The sequence below is a fragment of the Opisthocomus hoazin genome, chromosome Z (genome assembly GCF_030867145.1).
Source record: "Opisthocomus hoazin isolate bOpiHoa1 chromosome Z, bOpiHoa1.hap1, whole genome shotgun sequence".
NCBI lineage: Eukaryota > Metazoa > Chordata > Aves > Opisthocomiformes > Opisthocomidae > Opisthocomus > Opisthocomus hoazin.
In genome coordinates, this window is record NC_134454.1 from 41,885,199 (window position 1) to 41,891,198 (window position 6,000).

General features: G+C 38.0%; 1 protein-coding gene across 1 annotated transcript in view; it reads left to right on the forward strand.

Moving 5' to 3' along the window:
• The window catches only part of PRR16 (proline rich 16), a 195,986-nt gene extending 193,572 nt beyond the window's left edge, over positions 1 to 2,414 (forward strand). Inside the window, 1 exon segment of the mRNA XM_075410929.1 lies at positions 88 to 2,414. The gene's annotated coding sequence lies outside the window, so the exon portion shown is untranslated.
• The last annotated feature ends 3,586 nt before the right edge of the window (positions 2,415 to 6,000 follow it).

Below are 6,000 nucleotides of genomic sequence, written 5' to 3' on the forward strand. Positions count from 1 at the left end.
TTACCATTCAAAAATCTGTTTTGTTTGCTATTAACTTTGTCTATTTAATGTAACGTTTTTATAACTTTGTCATTGTCTTCTTTTTAGCAGCACCTTCAGGCTTGAAGGAATATCTATATCTGGAGGCACGTCAGTTAATTTGTTGCATATCAGATTCATCATTGTGACTTCATGCAGGCCAGATCTGAGAAGTAACCAGTAACCTGACCCTCCGTGGAAAATGGAAAAGCCCTTCAAGTCAGAGCACACCTGATCACGAGTGTAATCTGCATTGAATCATTTTTCTCAGATCTGACAGCTACAAGCTTCATCCTGGCAAAAGCCACAGCCTTAAATTCCGTTTAGTGGGAAAGAAGAATAAAGAGGACACAATGTCTTGCCCCACTGCAAAAACTGATCTTTCTAAGCCTGACACTGGAGTTCTGTGCTGAGCAACCATAGTAACAAACAATGAGTTTTTCATGGGTCCATCCAGCATCCAAAAATATTTCAATATGTAGCCAAAAGGAGAAATGAAGCACTTAGATGAAAGGAGAAAATTAATACATTTACTGTAACAGAGCAATGTTACTGTCTGTGGGGAAAGAAGACCTCTGTCATCCCTTGTACATATTCAAAGCCATACAGCAACAGGGCATCGGTGATGTTGAATTGCTTAAAAGGATGCTGTCTCCTATGCTCCACCCAACTTTGAAGAAGTTAGAGATTGCATCTCAATGCACTTCTAGTATTTGCACTGTCACTTCCATTCAGGGTAATGATGTGCACCACCATTTGCACAGAAGGCCCCAGGAGATTTTTGACCACAAGAAGCTATATTTTGCCGGGGCTCCAAAAGGAATTAAAAGTTAAAACTGAAGAAAAACAATTGCGCTCTTTTTCACTATGGGGATCTCTTCACAGAAAGGACTATAGTCCTTTCTTAGGTTTAAATAAATACGTACATATACATACATATATATATATGTATATATATGAAAAAGCATCAAAATGGTAAAGTGTATTTAAGAAGGGGATATAATCTTTTTTAATAGCATCCATTTTTTATCATATTAGCAGCCAAGAAATTTAGTCTATTGAATTATACATAAAAAATGTTCCTATTGAACATTGACATTACAATCCCAGTTACTGTTAAAGAAGTCATTTGTAATATGTATTTGACATAAAATTTTTCTAGTCATTTGTCTATACTTCACGGAGAAATCTAACAGACAAGCAGCCTTTTCAGTTTATTTTTCAAAATAAATGTGTTGTTTATATTATTTGCAGTCACTCATTTTGGCTGGTTTTCATTATCTCCAAAAATGATTTAAAGACAGAACCAAAACACAAGAATTGTTTGCTCATGTTAAGCTGTAATGATTTGCTGACTGAAAGCTTTAATATAAATACTGTAATTTGTAAAATGATGAAGTATATTTATACAGGCAAATATGTATGGAAAACAGGAGGAGGTATTTTAACTCTTGATTTCAGAACATAGTTTATTTTACTATCCACACAAAGAAATCTAAAAATATAATGGGATAGATTTTTTATTATTAGTGAGTTTTAGCAAGTGAAGATTTGGATGTTAAAGAATGAAAGGCATGTAGTCTGATAATGGTGGTTTCCCAAATTATACGGAGACCTTTTTGTAAACTGTTTCCTTTTATTGAAAGACTGGTTCAGTTTTTTGGGGGTGTTTTTTGTTTTTTTTTTTTTCCATGTGCATGTGTTAGGGCCTTTTGTTTATTTTTTTGTTTGTTTTAGCTTACTGACAAGGCCATGAAGTTGATACTATTCGATCACAAGCAGTCTGAGAAGCTACAGAAAAACAGGTTATTTCTTAGAACAAACTACAGTTCACAGTTAAGAACAGTCATTGTTATCCATCTACTGCAGTGTTTTGTTATTGAGTTACTGAAAATTTCAATGCTAGAGCTGTTTTGAATAAAAATATATTTTTCCTTTTTTCTTAGTCTATTAGCCTGTGTGTAATTTTAAGAGTAAAGCGTGGGATTCCCAGTTCACTTAAAATATTCCACTTAAATCGTCATATTTATCTGAATTGTAAAGCTGAATAGTTTTTCTTTATCCTGATTGCTTTATAGAACCTGTTAAGTACTAGGCAACAGAAAAACGATCTTTCAACCACAAAAAATGGAGAATTCAAGCCTTTTTTAATCTGTGGGTTAACTTTGTAAAGGGCAGATACTTTAAAAATGTGTTTCTCTGCTCTAATGTGCCAACCAGTGTATGCGTGTGTGTTTGTGTGTGTGTGCACGCATGCGCACCCTTACCTGCTGATGAATGAAATGCCAGCTCTGCTGAATTACGTGCCACAAGTCCTGCTACTGCAAAAGATGCTCATGCTATTGTGTTTGTTGGAGAAAGACCTGAGCTCTGTCTTTGCTTGTGACTCTGAAGCCATAAAAAGCTTTTACAGTGTGTCATGAAAGCACCAAATGAACTAATTAAGTGAATGTTAGCCTCCCTCATTTGGCAAAACTTGAGATCATCTCATGGTTAGACTACTTTTTTTTTTTTTAAAGAAAGTTATTGGTCAATTTCCATTGGTGCAATGGATAAATGAAACCGTTGTATTTGTTAAAGAATGATGGCTGTGTTTTGTTCCCACACATTTTAGCTTACAGTTGGCTTATAGTCTTTTAACTGTGATTTCATTTCTGTGTCATTACAATCACATGTTTGGACATAGAACTTGCATGGGCTTGGTTTTGCTCCCTCTTTGGATAACCTGTGTTTTAAAATTGGAGAGCTTACTGTTTGAGACTAATATTCAGAGTTGTTTAAAGAAGGGACAACATTATTGAAACAATAAGAAAATTTCAAAATGATAATTTGAGCGCTTCCATTATTATCTAATAATAATATTTGGAAAAGCTCTTATTTTTGTGAACAGAATGCATTCCTCTATATTTGAAAATAGCCCAATAAAAATCTAGTGAAATAATGCATTACTACTTGCAAATAATTTTCTGCTATGCTGATTTCTACATCAGCTTGTGTGTGAAATTTTTATTGTACCAAAAACACCTGAAATAATGCACATTTTTCCTCAGAAAAATACAGCAAATATGAAAAAGAATGACCTGGTCCCAGGAGTGGTTTTACACAATGTGTGTAATGCAAAAATACTGAACACATATAAACATGTAGGCCTAATTTAAGTGACAAATGTGGTTGGAAGAGGACACTGCAAATCATAGTTCTTATCAATCACATGCTGTTGTTTACAGCTCTGCATTAGCTGGGGTTTCATGCCGGAAAGTAAATTTCATGCACTCACATGTATCATGTGTTATTCTACTATCAGTGGCACTGGGGTAAATCCATATTTCTTGATTTTTGTAGATCTAAATAATTAAATCTTTAGGTAAGTATTCAATTTTGGGATATAAATTGAGCTGATGTCAGTAAACTATGCAGATACTACCCCAAGATAACATTTCAATGCAGGACAATAAAACTCTACTGGGATTTCAGAAATGGTTGGCAAAAAATTAGCACTGAAATATTTTTTCATAAAGTTTCAAACCAGAGGAGACAACTAGATTGTCTCATTAAATGACCAAAATTTTGTGGTATTTCCTTTCCCTTAACCTAAACATTTTTACAAGACTAGCAGAACTTTTTCAGCTAAGGTGACATTATGGTAATTGATGCGTCCTTTTGTAGGTTTATCGGTGTTGTATATACAAGAAGTGCCTACTGAAATGCTTCCAGAATAGTGCAGTGTTTCATTATCTGGCATCTGAAAAGTGATCTGAAGCAACCAATATGCTTGAAATTATGAGGTGTGCAAAAAAAAAAAAAAAGCTGACAATTATGGATTTTTTTTACAAGACATACCTTCGGCACTTGAATTTGTTTAAAGACAAGGACCACTTTTGTACATGAGAAAAATGGGAATATGTTCAAACAGATATTTTGCAAAGTGAAAGCAAACGATTGCAAAAATGTGGTGATCACCATGACGTTATAAAAGTATCCCTCTCCTTATACAAACAATCGCCTGAAGTGTGACATGGCATGAATATCCCCAAGCGACAGATTTTTTTTCTCTCATGGATTATGTGCTCGGTCCATAGCAAGGCTCTCCAGTTACTTTGTAAATAAAACCTGTCCACAGGATAACCGTTCCAGTTTTGGTGTGGGAGTGTATTGTGTGGGGAGGGATGGGATTAGGGCAGCCATGGCCATGCCCTAGGGCTTGCACTGAAGGTAGGAGGCTGGTATATGGGCATCTGGCAGGCCCAGAGGCCGTCAGAAGACAGCTGTAAAGGAGCCTGCCTGCTGAACATGAGGTAGCACATATTATCTGGTATCAGGGCCATCTGCAAGCCAACAGTGAGGATGAGTCCGGGGACATGGACCCTCTGGGTGCCTGTGGCAGAAGAAAAGGAGACTGGAGCTTCTAGGGCAAAATTTAAAGGATGTTGGGAAAGAAGCTGTAGGCTTAACATCACCTGAGTTATGGAGCGGCTGGGAGGGAAGAATCAGTTTTGTAAAAGCAAAAAGAAAAGAAAGAAGTAGGAAAATTCCATTTGTTTTGGAAAAATGCAGTCACAAATGAACCGAAAATGCATTATAAGACCCATAGCTGAAAGAACTAAATCATGACATGGAGAAAAGTAACAGGAAAGGTCACACTGAACATTAGGTTCCTGAAACTGAGGCCTGCAAAATGTAAATTAATAAATGGTAAAATATGAAACTTACATCACTCTGCCTTCAAATTTTCAGACTTTTGCAGTTAGGGTAGCTGTGTCCAGTGAGAACTGAAAAAAATGGTAAAAATGCTGGTTAGAATGGATTTCTGGATATAATCTGTTTCATTTTCGCTTTGGAGGTAATCAACCAAAGACTTTTCTTCATAACCTTCTCTGATAGTGTGTCCATAGTTTCTGTCCTGGTGTAGTGCTGCACTGTGAAGAAAGTTTTCCATATATACAACCTGGTCTGTCCAGCTCACACTTCAAGGCCACTGTCCTTTGTGTAGTCCCTACATTGTCTGCTACTGTTGCAAAGAGTTTAGCTCTGCTATTTTTGCGACTGTACTTCAAGGATGGTCCTTAGCTTTAACTTTGCTAGACTAAAAGCAACTCAGCTCACTCAACCTCTCTGTCAGTCATGTGTTTAGGCCCCTTGCCATCACTGTAGTTCTCTGCTGAGCATTCTGCGAAGATCATCTAGCTCAGGGCAAGAGCATGTTGGCCTTGTGGTCAACTATCACCCTGAAGTCCTTTGAGCCTGGCTGCTGCTCAGCTAGTCAGTCTCCATCAGTCACAGCTATTCCACACTGGGTGCAAACTTGACCCTTCTGCCTGTTAAACTTCGTGAGGATTTTCTCAGTTCAATCCATAAACTTCCCGAGGTCATGCTGGCTTAGATTTTTGCCATTCATGATGTCAGTGACTCCTCTCAGTGAAACATCATCTACACATTTATCAGTCCTCCCAATCAAAGGGAAGGGATTTGAAAGCGCCAGTCAAATCTGGCAAATCGACAAATGCTTACAGGACTGGTGCCACAGCCGGGGGTTTGGTTACTTAGACCATGGGAATAGCTTTGAGAAACGTGGTCTACTGGGGACTGATGATGTCCATCTGACAGAGAAAAGGAACAACATGTTCAGTTAGAGGTTTGCGAAGCTGGTGAAGAGGGCTTTAAACTACAGATGCCAGGGGAGGGGAACCTCAGTCCATCCCACTGCTGGTGATGTTTGATGCTGGTCCCATCATTGATCCAGAAGGAGATGCCCAGAGCCTGGAGAAGGATCACAGGTCAGCAGGAGAGCACCTGAAGGGCAGCACAAAAGAACTCTAGCCAGTAAGAGAGCTTCGTTGGGGGCCTAACTGAAATACCTCTGTGCAAGCACACACAGCATGGGAATAAACAAGAAGAGTTAGAGACGTGCCTGCAGGGCTGTGATCTCATTGGTGTCATGGAGACCTGCTGGGATGGCTCCTATGATTAGAGTGTTGGAATGGA